Source organism: Molossus molossus, unplaced genomic scaffold (genome assembly GCF_014108415.1).
Source record: "Molossus molossus isolate mMolMol1 unplaced genomic scaffold, mMolMol1.p scaffold_m16_p_1, whole genome shotgun sequence".
NCBI classification, from domain to species: Eukaryota; Metazoa; Chordata; class Mammalia; order Chiroptera; family Molossidae; genus Molossus; species Molossus molossus.
This window is the reverse complement of record NW_023425344.1, coordinates 3,121,360-3,136,903: the sequence shown is the minus strand read 5'-3', so window position 1 is coordinate 3,136,903 and position 15,544 is coordinate 3,121,360. Positions and strand designations below refer to the sequence as shown.

The window sequence follows — 15,544 nt, the reverse complement described above, 5'->3', positions numbered from 1 at the left end:
CTCTCCCAAGAACCAGAGCCACTGTCCCCCGGTCCCTGCTGGGCAGCCTGCCGAGGAGCAGCTGCAGGTGTTCCGGCCCTGCACCCCCCACCTCAGCTCCCCATCAGCGCCTGTCCCGCTGGGAGAGAGGAAGCGGTATGGGTCCCTCCGCACCCCTGCAGCAACTGCCCATCTGCCCTGTGCTTCACCCTGTGCCAGTCCACCCCTCCTCGGGCGGCTGCCAGCACCAGGCAGATCAGGCAAGGTCAGCCTGGTCAGGGCCTGCACACGGCGGGCACCGGAAAGTAAGGAGCTAGCTGGAACCCTGGGGCGGGGGGAAGGAGGCCGAGGAAGAGCATGGGAGGGCAGGGAGGGAGGGGGGCGGAGCCTCAAGCTGGGCTGGTGCTGCTGCATCTGACCCAGGGCTGCTTCCCACGGAACCGTGAGATCAGCCAGACAGCACAAGAGGAAGCCAGGCTGGTTTCCGGGGGCTCCGCCTAAAGGGGGCAGGGAAGCTCCCCACCAGGAGCTCAGGGTCACAGGGCCAGGGGGGCCTGGAGACACGGGGCCAGCTGTGTTCTGAAGGGGACCTGACATTCCAGGCAGGAGTGTTGGTTGAACAAATGAATCAACATCGGGGACCCCAGACCGGGCCAGCTGCTGAAAAAGTGGGGTTTTTTTTGTTTCAATTGATAAATTAAAATATATATTATTGATATTCTGCCTCTGCTCAGAAAAAATGCAAGGGGACTTCTAAGATGGCCTAAATCACCCAATGAGTAAGACAGGAAGGTTAGAAGGGACTGAAAGAGAGGCGGTGGCCAGCGTCTCTGTGGGGCTGCCAAAGCCCAGGACTCTGTGCCGCCCTCGGAGGGGGACAGCGAGCCTGTCATGGCAGCAGGGACCCGGGCCACCCCTCCCTAGGAGAGAAGCAACGTGCCCTCACTCCCAGGAATGTGGGGAGTCACATTGCACTAGGGACATGCGGGCCCGACGCAAGGGTCACTCTGAGGCCAGCCTCGCAGAAGGGGCCCGTTTAAGGGCCACAGGAGCACAGGCATCCCAAAGTGTGCCGGGGTGACCCCCAGGAACACAGGAAAACTGGGAGTCCCTCCAGTTCCACATCCTTCCATTGATTTCCTAGTGCCAGCTGCTCTCAGTGCCCAGGCGTGAGGCCGAGAGCACAGGGCTGGGGCCTGCTATCGCACACTTGCAATTCATCCATCCATTCTTCCATGCAACTCTGCCCACACACCTACTCTTCTCTCTACTTTCCCATTCCATTATCTGTTCATCCACCCTTCCATCCATCCACCTGTCCACCCACCCACCCTTCCATCCATGCACCCTTCCAACCATCCACCCTTCCAACCATCCACCCTTCCAACCATCCACCCTTCCAACCATCCACCCTTCCAACCATCCACCCTTCCAACCATCCACCCTTCCAACCATCCCCCCTTCCAACCATCCACCCTTCCAACCATCCACCCTTCCAACCACCCACCCTTCACCCATCCACCCTCCAACCATCCACCCTTCCACCCATCCACCCTTCCAATCCCAATCCACCTTCCCATAGCCATCCACCCTTCATCCATCCCACCCATTCCATCCATCCCACCCTTCCACAACCATGCATCCCGTCCATCCAGCCCACCGCACCTTCCTTCCATCCACCCTTCCATCCACCCACCCTTCCATCCATCCACCCTTCCATCCACCCACCCTTCCACCCATGCACCCTTCCATCCACCCACCCTTCCACCCATCCATCTTTCCATCCACCCACCCTTCCAACCATGCACCCTTCCATCCACCCACCCTTCCACCCATCCACCCTTCCAACCATCCACCCTTCCAACCACCCACCCTTCCATCCACCCACCCTTCCATCCACCCACCCTTCCATCCACCCACCCTTCCACCCATCCATCTTTCCATCCACCCACCCTTCCAACCATGCACCCTTCCATCCACCCACCCTTCCAACCATCCACCCTTCCAACCATCCACCCTTCCATCCATCCACCCTTCCACCCATCCATCTTTCCATCCACCCACCCTTCCAACCATGCACCCTTCCATCCATCCACCCTTCCAACCATGCACCCTTCCATCCATCCACCCTTCCATCCATCCACCCTTCCATCCACCCACCCTTCCATCCACCCACCCTTCCACCCATCCACCCTTCCAACCATCCACCCTTCCAACCATCCACCCTTCCAACCATCCACCCTTCCAACCATGCACCCTTCCAACCATGCACCCTTCCAACCATCCACCCTTCCAACCATCCACCCTTCCAACCATCCACCCTTCCAACCATCCACCCTTCCAACCATCCACCCTTCCATCCACCCACCCTTCCATCCACCCACCCTTCCATCCACCCACCCTTCCACCCATCCACCCTTCCACCCATCCACCCTTCCAACCATCCACCCTTCCAACCATCCACCCTTCCATCCACCCACCCTTCCAACCATGCACCCTTCCAACCATGCACCCTTCCAACCATCCACCCTTCCAACCATGCACCCTTCCATTCATCCACCCTTCCATCCATCCATCTTTCCAACCATGCACCCTTCCAACCATGCACCCTTCCATCCATCCACCCTTCCAACCATGCACCCTTTCAACCATCCACCCTTCCATCCATCTGTCCACCCTTCCATCCATCCGTCCACTGTTCCATCCATCCGTCCACCCTTCCATCCAACCAACCACTCACCCATTTATCCATTTACCTATCCATCCATCCATTCATTCATACATCTGGCCACCCCACTTATTCATCCATCCGTCCATCTATTCATCCACCTGTGCCATCCATCCACCCACCCATCTACCCATCTCTTCATTCATCTATCCATTCATTCATCTACCATCTGTCTATTCATACATCTACCCATCTATTCATTCATTCATTTATTCATCTTTCTATCTACCCACCCATCCATCATCTACGATTCACTCCGTCATTCATTTATCTACTCACCCTCCACGACTCAATACCAATTTATTGGCGGTTTACAGGGCGGTACAGCAGTGAGCAAGAGAAACAAGGACCCATCCTTCTGGACCCAAAATCAGGGTCACTGTACACTGTCGTGCATGGTGTGCACCGTACTAGGGCACTTAGCTGAGGGTGAACGGGGCCAAAGTCCACGTGCCAGGCTGTGTACCCGGGAGTGGGCTGCATTGGTCTGGAAGAAAGGGAGTGTGTTCCCTGGTGGAAATGTTCAGAAAGTCTTTGGCCAGGCGGCAGCAGCCCTGGAGCACCCTGGGTAATCTGGGACGGAAGTAGTTGTGAACCTGCCCCATCACCCCTCCTGCCGTATCACATGCCCTTGTGCCCACATGTTGCCTGTTCAGGACCTGAAATCACTTTCCCCAGAGTATAACATTTTTTACAGTAAGAGTCTCTTTATGTTTTTATTGATTTTCAGAGAGGGAGGAAGGGAGAGAGAGAAACATCAGTTCGAGGGAGACACATCTATCAGCCACCTCCCCCGTGCACCCCACCGGGGATGGAACTGGCAGCCTGAGCGTGTGCCCTGAAAGGGAATCGAACCCAGCCCGTGCGCCAGCACAGGACCGTCCAGCCACAGGGCCGCACTGGCCAGGGCCCGGCTCACTCTCCTTCAGACGTGAAGTGACACCTGCCTCGGGCAGCTCTCCTTAACCAGTGCGGGCTGAGTGGCGCTGTGCCCCCAGAGACCCCAGGTTGTCCTCCATCACAGGCACCTCCCTGCGAGCACCGGGCAGCTGCTGCCGGCCTCGAGGCTGGCCAGAGGTGACCAGCAGCCTGCCTCCTCCCCAGTGGCTCAGGTCATTCAGAGGGCGCCAGACTTAGCGGGGAAAGAGGACCCTCAGTTAAGTCGAAATTTCATTAAGCAACAAATTAGTTTTATAAGTATATCACAAATATACTAAAATATGCGATATTTGGGAAGTAGACGCGAGGTGACTTTTCTTAGAAATCCGGATTTAAGTGACACCACACGTCTTCCTGCAGTGGCAGCTTCCACCTGACCACGGCCTTTGGGAACAGGTTCCAGGGTGGGGAGACCCCAGAACCACTGGAGCTGGAGCCGTGTCACTGCACCAGTTACACGCCCAGCCAAAGTCACCTTCGTCCTGAGGTTCCTGACCCTCCCTCGCTGCTGGGAGCAACGCCTCCCCCGAGCTCCCCTCATCTCCACACACATGCATACACACGCATACACATACATGCACACACATGCACTGCGCACACATACACACAGGCACACACCACACATCCACAAGCATGTGCACACCCGTGCATACACAAACGCACATGCACACACACACAGCCCAGACCTGTGGGCTTCTCTCCATCCTAGCTGGGCCGTCATATTTTCGAGTAAGTCACCCTCACACTACAAACCCCTCCCCAACAGGCACCCTCACGAGCCAGGTCCTGAGGAAGCCCCACCTCTGTGGGTTCGTTAGATCACACCAGGGCTAAAAGTGAGTCCCATGAGCGGGCATCAGCCCTGGCTAGACGTTTCTTTCTGCCTAATTATAAAATCCATTGCAATAGCAATCACAAAACAGAACAACGGGCTATTACAGGGACACGCTCTATACTCACAGCTTAAAGAGCTTGTTTTAAAACTGGCTGTAAAACCACTTAATTACTTGGTTTTAAAACCGGCCATGTGGAAATTATGTTCCCGCGGTGTATGTGTTGGAGGTGATTTCTGGCAGAGAGAACTGTGCGTGGTGGACATTGTGCCAGGTTCCTTAGGGCTGCCTCGCAGCGCCCCATGGCACTGCTGAGCTGCCCTCATGGCCACACAGCCTCGCAGAGCCCCAGTGTTTGGCCACTGGTCACCCCTCTCCACATTAAAGGTGAGGAGCCCAGGACAGGGACTTTGTGTGCCTGCCAGGCAGCTGGTGACAGTGAGGCCAGGACAAAATTCTAAATATTTTAACTACAAGTCTTGTTGTCTTTCTATCATGCCTACCTATTTGTCTGCCTGCCATTCATCCATCCATCCATCCACCCACCCACCCACCCATCCATCCATCCTTCCACCCACCCACCCATCCATCCACCCATCCACCCATCCATCCATCCATCATCCATCCATCCATCCATCCATCATCCATCCATCCATTTATCCATCCACCCACCCATCCATCCATCCAACCCCATCCATTTATCCATCCACCCACCCACCCACCCATCCATCCATCCACCCATTTATCCATCCACCCACCCATCCATCCATCCACCCATCCATTTATCCATCCATCCACCCACCCATCCATCCATCCACCCATCCATTTATCCATCCACCCACCCACCCACCCATCCATCCATCCACCCACCCATTTATCCATCCACCCACCCATCCATCCATCCACCCATCCATTTATCCATCCACCCACCCACCCACCCATCCATTCATCCACCCACCCATTTATCCATCCATCCATCCACCCATCCACCCACCCACCCATCCACCCATCCACCCACCCACCCATCCATCCACCATCCATCCATCCATCCATCCACCCACCCATCCATCCATCCACCCACCCACCCATCCATCCATCCACCCACCCATCCATCCATCCACCCACCCATCCATCCATCCACACACCCACCCATCCATCCACCCACCCACCATCCATCCACCCACCCACCCACCCATCCATCCATCCATCCACCCACCCATCCATCCGTCATCCATCTATCCACCCATCTACCCATTCATCCATCCACCCACACATTCATCCAAGTACCTTTTATCTATATTTTTATCTATCCAATGATTGTAGAATGTGGAGAGTGTGTGTGTGTGTGTGTGTGTGTGTGTGTGTGTGTGTTGGGGGTGGTAGTGATTAGACAAAATAAAATGCAGTAATAATGTTTTTAAAACATCAAAACCCTTTTACAAACAAAATCTCATGCAGAAACTCAATCAATAAATCAGATAAAAGAAAAGCTGCTCGCACTGAGGCTGGCTGGGGGTCTGCAGCCTCTCACCGACTTGGGCTCAGGTGAACTAGGCGACCTCTGGGCGAGATATTAACCTCTCTGAAAAGTGGGGACAATAACAGAATAGGCTCTGGGGGAGGAACCAGTGAGTGAACACACATGAAGCACTCAGGGCAGTGTCTGTGAGTGCCCACAGAGCTGTTCCGTTATTGCCACTGCTGTGGTTATCGTTACGGCTGTGGTTATTGTTGTTACTGCTGTGGTTATTGTTACTATTATGATTGTTGTTGTTACTGCTGTGGTTATCGTTACGGCTGTGGTTATTGTTGTTACTGCTGTGGTTATTGTTACTGTTATGATTGTTGTTGTTACTGCTGTGGTTATCGTTACGGCTGTGGTTATTGTTGTTACTGCTGTGGTTATTGTTGCTGCCATGGTTATTGTTACTATAGTGATTATTGTTACTGCTGTGGTTATTGTTGTTACTGCTATAGTTATCGTTACTGCTATGATTGTTGTTGTTATTGCTGTGGTTATTGTTACTACAGTGATTATTGTTACTGCTGTGGTTATTGTTACTACAGTGATTATTGTTACTGCTGTGGTTATTGTTACTGCTGTGGTTATCGTTACTGCTGTGGTTATTGTTACTACAGTGATTATTGTTACTGCTGTGGTTATTGTTACTGCTGTGGTTATTGTTACTGCTGTGGTTATTGTTGTTACAGTGATTATTGTTATTGCTGTGGTTATTGTTACTATTGTGCTTATTGTTCTGTCGTGGTTATTGTTACTGCTATAATTGTTACTGCTGTGGTTATTGTTACTGCTGTGGGTACTGTTGTTACTGCTGTGGTATTGTTAATCTGGGGTTATGGTTATTATTACTGTTGTTATTGTTACTGCTGTGGCATTGTTACTGCTGTGGTTATTGTTACTGCTGTGGGTACTGTTGTTACTGCTGTGGTATTGTTAATCTGGGGTTATGGTTTTTACTACTGTTGTTATTGTTGCTGCTGTGGCATTGTTGTTACTGCTGTGGTTGTGGTTGTTGCTGTCATGGTGGTGTTACTGTAGTGGTGATGGCTGTTGTTGCTGTGGTGTTGTTACCACGGTGGTTATGGCTGTTGGTGCTGCTATTGTTGTTACTGCTGTGGTTACTGCCCGGCTTGCTGAGTTTGGTACACTGTCACACCCGCACAACCACAGCAATGCTGGGAGCTAGTGATCAGTGTAATCCAGGCTGATGTGGGATTTCGATGACATTCTGATCTGAGAAGGCCCAGGAAGGCCCACGTCCTGCCTTGGGGTGCAGGATGGCCCAGGCTGGCTCCCGAGGGTGAGGCGGCGGCAGAGCCACTATCGAGGAAGGCCCCCCCCATGCTCCTCGCCAGGCTCAGGGGCCTCCTCCTCCACTGCCCACCCCTCCTACTTCAACTTGAGGCTTGGGTAGAAGGGGAGAAAGGAGGGGACCAAGGGGGGTCAGGGCCTACCCTCCTTCTCAAGGGTGAGGCCGAGGCCCCGGGCCACAGAACTGACTCAAGGTCAACGCCTCTAGCTCGGCCAGAATTCAGCATAGACCTGCCAGATTCCAAAGCCCTTGCTTCTGTGTCTCGCAGGATCGAGCTTCTTATGAAGACCAAAGGGATCCCCCTGCCACGGGAGGATCCCAAGCAAAGGGACACTGTCCCAGTGATCCCAGCATCAGAATGTGTGCCAGTCCAGTTGACACCACAGCGACTTGGCCTGCCTCCAATTCCTGCGTGTCACTACATCTTAGTGGCACGAGGGGTGGGCTCTGCCTCCGGCCTGAGGGCTGTGGGGGTGGTGTCCCAGGAGCCTGCATGGGGAAGCACGTCACCGATGGCTCTCCCCAGGACCCAGGGCTGCCATCACATCCGTCTTCGTGTGATTGCCGGGAGCCCTCGGGAAATCTCCTCCAGAGCTACTTCCCCAGGAATGTTAATTAGATCATCACTCATTTGCCGTCAGAAGGATGAGGAGAAAGTGACACAACAGACCATTCATCTCTCCCGTTATTACCATGTACATACTCACCCGCGCTCACGAGGCGTCTGCCTGGGGCGCCCTGCCAGGCCCGGGGCCCAGCCTGCCATGAGCAGGGGGACCCACAGGGCTCACTGGGGGCTGATGGCACATGGGTGACAGGATAGAAAAGAGGTTGGAAGGTGGCACCATCTCTCATGCCAGCCTTCCCTAGGGACACCAGTGCCCCACCTCTTGCAATCAGTCAGTGGTTCTTGCTCAGTCTTCACCATATTTGAGCTCTTTGTGACTCTGCCCCGTGCCCACCCGTCTGGCCTGGGGCTCGCTGGCACTGTCCTCTCTGTCCTCTCTGTCCTCTCCTTCTCAGGGGTTTTTCCGTAAGGACTGTAAGTGCCAGCAGGGACTTCTTCCCTCCCAGCGCCCAGGCAGGAGCCAGGGGTCGTCCAGACTTCACATCTGTCTCCCGCGGCCCTCTCCCCATCTCCATCCTCACCCCCTTCCTGCAGTTGGACCACCTGGCTGCTCACTCCCGCTGTGGTCTGGCCAGTGCCTCCAAACACCCCCTGGCGAGGGGCCCGGCCACCTTAGAGTTGATAACTGCCCTTAAGTTCTGCGGCCATCGCCTGTCCTGCCGCTAGACTGAGAGGGACCCACGGCCACCGAGGCGCCCTCAGTCCGTCCCAGCACCATGACGTGGTCCCGCGAACACACGTACAAAGCGGCCCGCAGGGGAGCCCCACACCCACATCTGCAGAGACAGTGAGAACGGACTGGGGGTTGGATCCGGCTCCAGCACCACCTGCCAGGCGGTGGTCACCGCCCTCTTTGCGACCACCAAACAGGGACAAAGGTGGCACTTCACTGGAAGGTCGTCGAAATGGGCATGAAGAATCCGACAGTGTCCGGCACCCAGCAGGTGCTCCACGGATGCTGAGCGTGGGGATTTTCTCCCCGGCACCCTTACCCACGCCGGGTGACGTGGAAGCCGCCCCTTCACGCGAGTCGGGCTGCAGCTGGCGTCCGGGAGACCGTGGCTTGGGCGGCCGGGCGCGGGCGGGAGGGGGATGGCTCTCCTCACCCACTATGAGGACGTCCGGACAATGGGCCTTGCAGCTCTGCCTCACTGGGTACTGTGACCACGGAGCACCAAGGGCCCTGCACGGACGGCCAAGGCCTCGATCCTTCGGCGCGGAGCCTGGCGCACCCTTGGCCAGCACAGCACTTTGGCCAGCTTGCCCAGCGGTGGCGGGGTGTCTTGGTTTCTAACTGCAGATATCGGGAGAGTCAAAGATTCCAGTCCTTTCCAAACGCTGAGTCACTGTGGAAACAGCGCCACACGAAGGCGCTGAGACGTCCCTGCTTCTGCTGTTCGGCTGGGGGGCAGGTGGATGAGCAGACTGCTCGCGGACCTCATGGCTCCCGCTCCCTACAGCCGCCCCGATAAACCCCGTCTTCCAAGCACTGCGCCCGGAGAAGGGGCACGCGCTCAGCTTTGCCTGCAACGTGTCTTCAGCGCGGTCCAGACAGGCCCCCGGCAGAAGCCCCTTCAGAGAACGGGGTCCCCAGGGGCGAGAGGGGAGGGGGCTGGCGGGGCCTCTCATTTCACAGACGCCACTGAGGAGAGTACTAGCAAATCCAAGCCAGAACTAGCGGTGACGCGTTCTTTTTCTGTGCCCCGAGGTCTGGGTTCCGTGGCTCAGAGGCGGACCTCCCAGGGCAGCCCCCGGCCAGGGGGCGAGAGGTCAGCCTCTGCCTTAAGTCTGCAGTTCCTGGGGATGTCGCCTGCACGTCAGTGACCGTCAGGCCAGTAATTAGATGGACACAGCCCTAGCTGTGTGGGCCCCCGTCCTTCCAGGCCCGCACGGGGGCAGGTGAGGCTTGTGCCGGGTGGAGCCGGGTCTCGTGGGACCCGACACCTTGGCGCACGGCCGCGGGGGCTGGAGCAGGTCCTTCCGCCTCGCTGAGCTCTGGGCTTTGCCTGTAGAGGAGATGAAAGCGTCTCCCTCCTCACCCTCACTGCCGTTGTGCAAACCCAGGGAGGACGCGTGTGCCGGTGCCGCCGGGCGCACATTAGGTGCACAGTGAAGGGTAGCGCCTTTTTTTTTTTTTATCCTCACCTGAGGACATTTTTGCATTTATCTTCAGATAGAGCGGGAGAGAGAGAGGGGGGAAGAGAGAGAGAGAAACATCGACGTGAGAGAGACACATCGACTGGTTGCCACCCACATGACCCCAACCGGGGCCGGGGACAAAGTGCAATCAAGGTACGCGCCCCTAGCGTAGCGGGAACCGAACCTGGGCCTCTCCAGCCCGCAGGCCGATGCTCTAACCGCTGAGTCAAACTGGCCAGGGCAGTTAGTGCCTTCTTATCGGCCAACCCTTCTGGAGGGAGCTCAGGTCGATGCAAAAGTGAGACCCGGAGACACAAGCTGCTGGCACCCATGCTGAGGACGATGGTTTTGGGGTTAGCTGCTGGTCTCCCCTGGATAATCCCACTGACCTTCCCAGCCTGCCTGTCCCCTTCCAGGGCCTGTCCTGCACCGCGATAGGTCAGAGGGGGGACGTGCTGTTCAGGGGCACCGGCACAGCAGGACCTGTTCCAGAGCAGAGTGAGGGCGCAGTGGGCCCCCGGGGATGCGGAAGCGGTCCAGGCTGGCTGGGACTCGGGCCCCATGCTGCAGGGCCAGCAGGACGAGGTCAGGGAGAGTCTGACCGCTGGCCCCAGGAACAGGGGCAGGAGAGGCCCCGGAAGGTGTCGAGCGGGGATGTGGCCGGGCCGGCTCGCGTCGACGTACTTCAGGTCGTCCGTGGCTTCTCCAAGAACGGATCTTTACTTTGAGGGAGCACAGACAGGACCTTATGTTTCCGCTGGCGTCTCAAATGTCTCACCCAGTTGGGAGCCTCAGCATAGGAAAGTGTGTGTCTGCGAGTTGCGGAGACTGACTTGCCCAAGGTCACCGTACACAGAGATGGCAAAGCCACATCCCAGTCGGACTCTGTCCTGTGGCCTCCTGTGCTCCTGGTCACCCAAACCCCAAACCAGAGGTGTTGGCCTGGAGCAGTGTTCTCCTGAATCCGGGCAGCCAACCAGCCTGTGCGCCGAGGCCCCGGCAGGACGCGCTCACCAAGGAGCGAGGCGAGGCAGGCAGGAGGACGCGCTTACCACGGAGCGAGGCGTGGGCGGTAGGGGGCTATTTTTGCTCATCGTGACTCATGCAAGCATGTGAGATGCTCTGCAGATTCTAAATCGAGAGCCGGGGGTGGACGCCACTGTGTGTCTCCTCGGGCCGCCTCTCCCGGCCTCCAAGCCAAGCTTCTGTGCCCCCAGCTGGGCACATCTGTGTGGCCAGGAATAGACGGCAATTGGGTTTAAATAGAAAAGTAACTGGGTGACACCAGTCCTGGGGGCTGGGGTGGGAACCCTTTTAGGGCTATTCTTGGTAGCGGGCAGACTAAACAAATCCGCTCCCTGATGAAGAGTTCTCAATGGGAACCGATCTTTGGAGCAGCCAGCGTCTAGCTGGCGAGAAGGGGGTTCTGGGCCGTTTGCTTTGCTTGTTAGCTCGAAGGTAACTTTCAGGAGAGCTCTGCTCCCGGGCCGGCGGGGCGTGGGCGCCCCTGTTGGAGGAGATGGTGGCAGCCCTGGTCCAGGAAAGCGAACGGGACAGCCGACTGGGGCAGGGTGGAGACCCAGGTGGTGCCTGCAGGGGACACATGTGGCAGCAGGTCACAGAGGACAAGAGCCACGGTAGAGCCAGCGGACACTGTGGGCCGGGGCAGAGAGGCCAGCCCGAGGTCCCCTCCGGGTGAGGGCGGGCAGGGGTGCTTGAGCCCCGTCCTGTGCTGCGGGCCCTCCTAGGTGCCCAGTGCCCATGAACAGGGCCCGCACTGCCCGTGTCTACCATGCCTCCCAAGATGCACCACCTTCTGCCCTGGCCAGCTTGGCTCCGCGGTTAGAGCGTCGGCCACGGACCAGAGTCGCGGGTTTGATTTCGGTCAAGGGCACGTACCTTGGTTGGGGTTCAGTCCCCAGCCCTGGTCCGGTTGTGTGGGAGGCAACCAGTCGAGGTGCGTCTCTCATGTCGATGTTTCTCCCTCTCTCTCTCCCCCTCCCTCCCACTCTATCTGAAGATAAATGGAAAAATATCCTTGGGTGAGGATTAATAAAAAAAGATGCACCACCTTCTGGCAGGAGGGACAGAGCTTCCACAGACTGGCCACGTGGCGGGACTTGCTTTGGGGTCAGCAAAGCATGTCAGTGATACGTCAGTGATGTGATCGCTGAAAACTCAGCACCCGGCCACACGTCTCCCTGTGAAGGGGACCCTCTGTCCCACTTCAGAATGAATGATCCCGCTGGCTCCCCACTGGCCTTCTCTTCCTTTGCGGTCTGGCTCAGGCGACACCTCCTCTGGGAAGCCCCGGGCCCCAGGCCAGGCTGAGGGTGGGGAAGTGAGGCTCTGGGGTGCACAGTCAGGGAGGCACCGCACTCAGGTGCTTCCGTCCCTGTCACCCCGCCTTGGAGCTGCCTCGCTCTGGCTGCTGGCGCAGAGGGCGCTGGGTAAGCGCTGGCTGAGCTCCGTGGACCTGAACTGCCTTCACAGAAGCAAAACGGGCAGCAGTGAGCCTGGCTGTCGCGGCATCGCTGCGTCCCGGGCCGCTCTGGGTCTGTTCTCGCGTTGTTTCATCTGACTCTGAAGGGGTGCTCCCGGCTTCGTTTCCAGATGAGCAAACAGGCTCAGAGACCGGAATGGACTTGCCCAAGGTTGCACAGCTTCCCGGGGGCCCAGTGAGGACCGGAGCCCAGCTCCGTGTGCCCCAGGGCCTGCGCTGTCCGCTCCTGCGGATGCTGTGGGCTACCTGAGCACAGCAGCGTGCCCGCCCTGGAGGCCCGGGGCTGTCCTCCGGATCCCTCCGTCCTGCGGACGGTCCGTCGTTCGAGTGGCTGAGAGTGGGACACGGGAGCCAGAGCCCCGGTTCCAGTCAGGCTCTCCCTTGTGACATCACACAGCCCCCCTGGGCCTCCTGTCTCCAACTGGCAAATGAGATGGGCGATGGCCGTGCCCCTCCTCGGGCAGCTGGGAGCAGAGAGCTCGGCCCGGTGAGGACTGTGTTCCGGGCTGCCCGCTCTGTCCCTGGGACGGGGTCGGGGCAGAGGCCAGGGTCGCACCGCTGGTGGGCACAGAGCTGAGAGCCAGCTGGAGCGCAGCCTGAAGCCGCCGACCAGTGGAGGGCGCTCAGGACGCAGGGTCCTTAGAAAGCGCGGGTTCTGACCCAGGGGGCCGGGGGAGTCCCGGGACGCCGGTCCCAGGATTACTGGTGGAAAGCTGTGCTTCGTGTGGCGTCCTGGGCCATCCCAGACGGACCCGGGCTTGGGGTGCTGCTCTCGAAACGCTTAGTCGTTGGCACCTCACGGGGAACCCCACATTGGCGCCTCGTACTGGGCCCACACGCGGGGTCCCAGGACCGAGGGCTTACGCTTCTGGTGAATGTCAACTAGCCCTCTCATGTTACCTTTGATTTCAAACCACCCAGCCTTGTGGGCCCCAGAACCGAGCCCAGGTTCCATATGTGTCCCCCGGAATAGTCAGGGGTGAAAATATGCCGTTTAAAATAGTCTGGATCCCAATTTGGATGAGCAGTCTGCCAGCCTCCGCGGGCTCGGCGCGATGCTAATTGACTTGTTTTTCGCTCCCCTGTGCTCCCTCGTCAGCATTTTTGTCCTCCCCCGTGTTCCCTGGCTGACTCGGCCCACTGCGGCCCAAAATAGCCCTGATCCGGGCTGCTGGGCACACGGCCAGAGCGGCGCTCGGTGCCGCCACCGGTGGGGCTCCGGGCCTGACTGGGGGCTGTGGTGGAGAGGCCCCCCTGGGCCTCGGCCCTCACTCTGGGGGAAATAGCACCCATGCCTGTTCAGGGGGAGATGGCACCTGCTGGGCTGGCGGTCTGACCGTGGCAAGTACATGGGCCTTGCCAGGCTGCCCAGCAGCCCAGCCTCCCGGCCTGGGGGAAAGGCCGGCTCAGGGAGAGAACATTGGGCTGGACCAAATGAATGCACAGGTGCTGGGGAAAGAGCGGGGGGCGGGGATTAGAATACCTGTGTATCCCAGAGGGCTTCCTGGAGGAGGTGCCCTCTGTCCGTCTAAAGTTGGTCCAAATACAAGTTTATTTAAAGAAAAAAAGTTTCTTCTAACCACACCACTTGAAACCATATTTACGCCTTCTGTGTTACCTGTTTTCAGATTGAGGGACCACTGACGTGTCAATGTAGTTTCAGGTACAACCGAAGGGTGCGGTGTTTGCCTGTATTGTCACGTGATCAGCACAGTAGGTCTAGAGAACGTCTGTAGCCCCGCGTAGTTACAAACGTTTTCTTCTTGTAATGAGAACTCTTAAAATCTACTCTCTTAGCGACTTTCAAGCGTACAATATGCATTTCTTAACTGCTGCACACGCCGTCACCTTGCCGCACACGCCGTCACCTTGCCGTACATGCTGTCACCTTGCCGCACACGCCGTCACCTTGCCGTACACACCGTCACCTTGCCGTACACGCCGTCACCTTGCCGTACACACCGTCACCTTGCCGTACACGCCGTCACCTTGCCATACACGCCGTCCTCAGGTCTTTATCTGACGACGGAAGTCCCTGCCCCGGCCTCCGTGCCGCCCTCTGTTCTCTGTACCACGAGCGGTTTCGATTCCGCATGTAAGTGGAATCATGAGACATCTGTCTCTCTCTCTGACTCACTGCACGTGCCCCCCTCAAGGCCATCCCCATTGCCCACGTGGCAGGGTTTCCTCCTTCTTCACGGCTGCATAATCATCCTTTCACGTGTATGTTCTGCATTTTCCACTGACAGGGTCACACTTGCTTTGTGCACCTACGCCGACCGGTGGGCGCTCAGCGTCCTTGCCGCTGGGTGGATGTGGCGTGTGCAGGACTTACACTTGCCTACCATTTGAACCCAGCTTCTCTCATGAGCGCCCCTGCTCCCTGTCCCTGAACATCCCTGCAGACGCGATTCTGTGGTCTCTGGCTCCCTGGCCACCCCGCGTTGTCCTCTGTTTAAACGGCAGCACCCCTTTGCCACTGAGGAACAGGTGAGCCCCGCGGGTCTCTCCGACCCTCGATTTGCTGAGGGGAGAGGGAGGCGAGCTGGTGCCGGGCTCGGCGCGGTTTCCCTGGAAGGAGAACGGACCGGAGGGCCCTCTGCTCCTGTGGAGGCAGGAGCCCGGCCAGCGCACTGATGAGGGCTCTGTGTGCTCCGCTGTCTTCAACAAGAGTTGCCTTCTAGACGGTGTGGGGGTGAAAGGCCCTCCCAGTGGGGCGTCCACGCAGAAGGGCTCCCACAGGCCACGCCTGCCCCGGGAAAACCGTGTCACGGGTGGCCAGGCTAGCCCCACCCCACCTCGCAGCTCCAGCCCCCACACAGGGGTCAGGAGTCACGCCCACGTCCTGACCTCGGCTCCATCCTGCCTGGAGCTTGACCTCTGTGCCTCGGTCTCCCCACCTGCCGAGCAGAGGTCGCCCTAGCGTCATCAGAGTGGCCGGGTAGAGCTCCTGTGAGGACA

The 15,544-nt window shown here is 57.9% G+C and overlaps 1 protein-coding gene across 1 annotated transcript in view; it reads left to right on the top strand.

Annotated features, from left to right (window-relative positions):
* Window positions 1-15,544, top strand: part of SORCS2 (sortilin related VPS10 domain containing receptor 2) — a 343,880-nt gene that overhangs the window by 264,750 nt on the left and 63,586 nt on the right. The gene's annotated exons all lie outside the window — the stretch shown is intronic.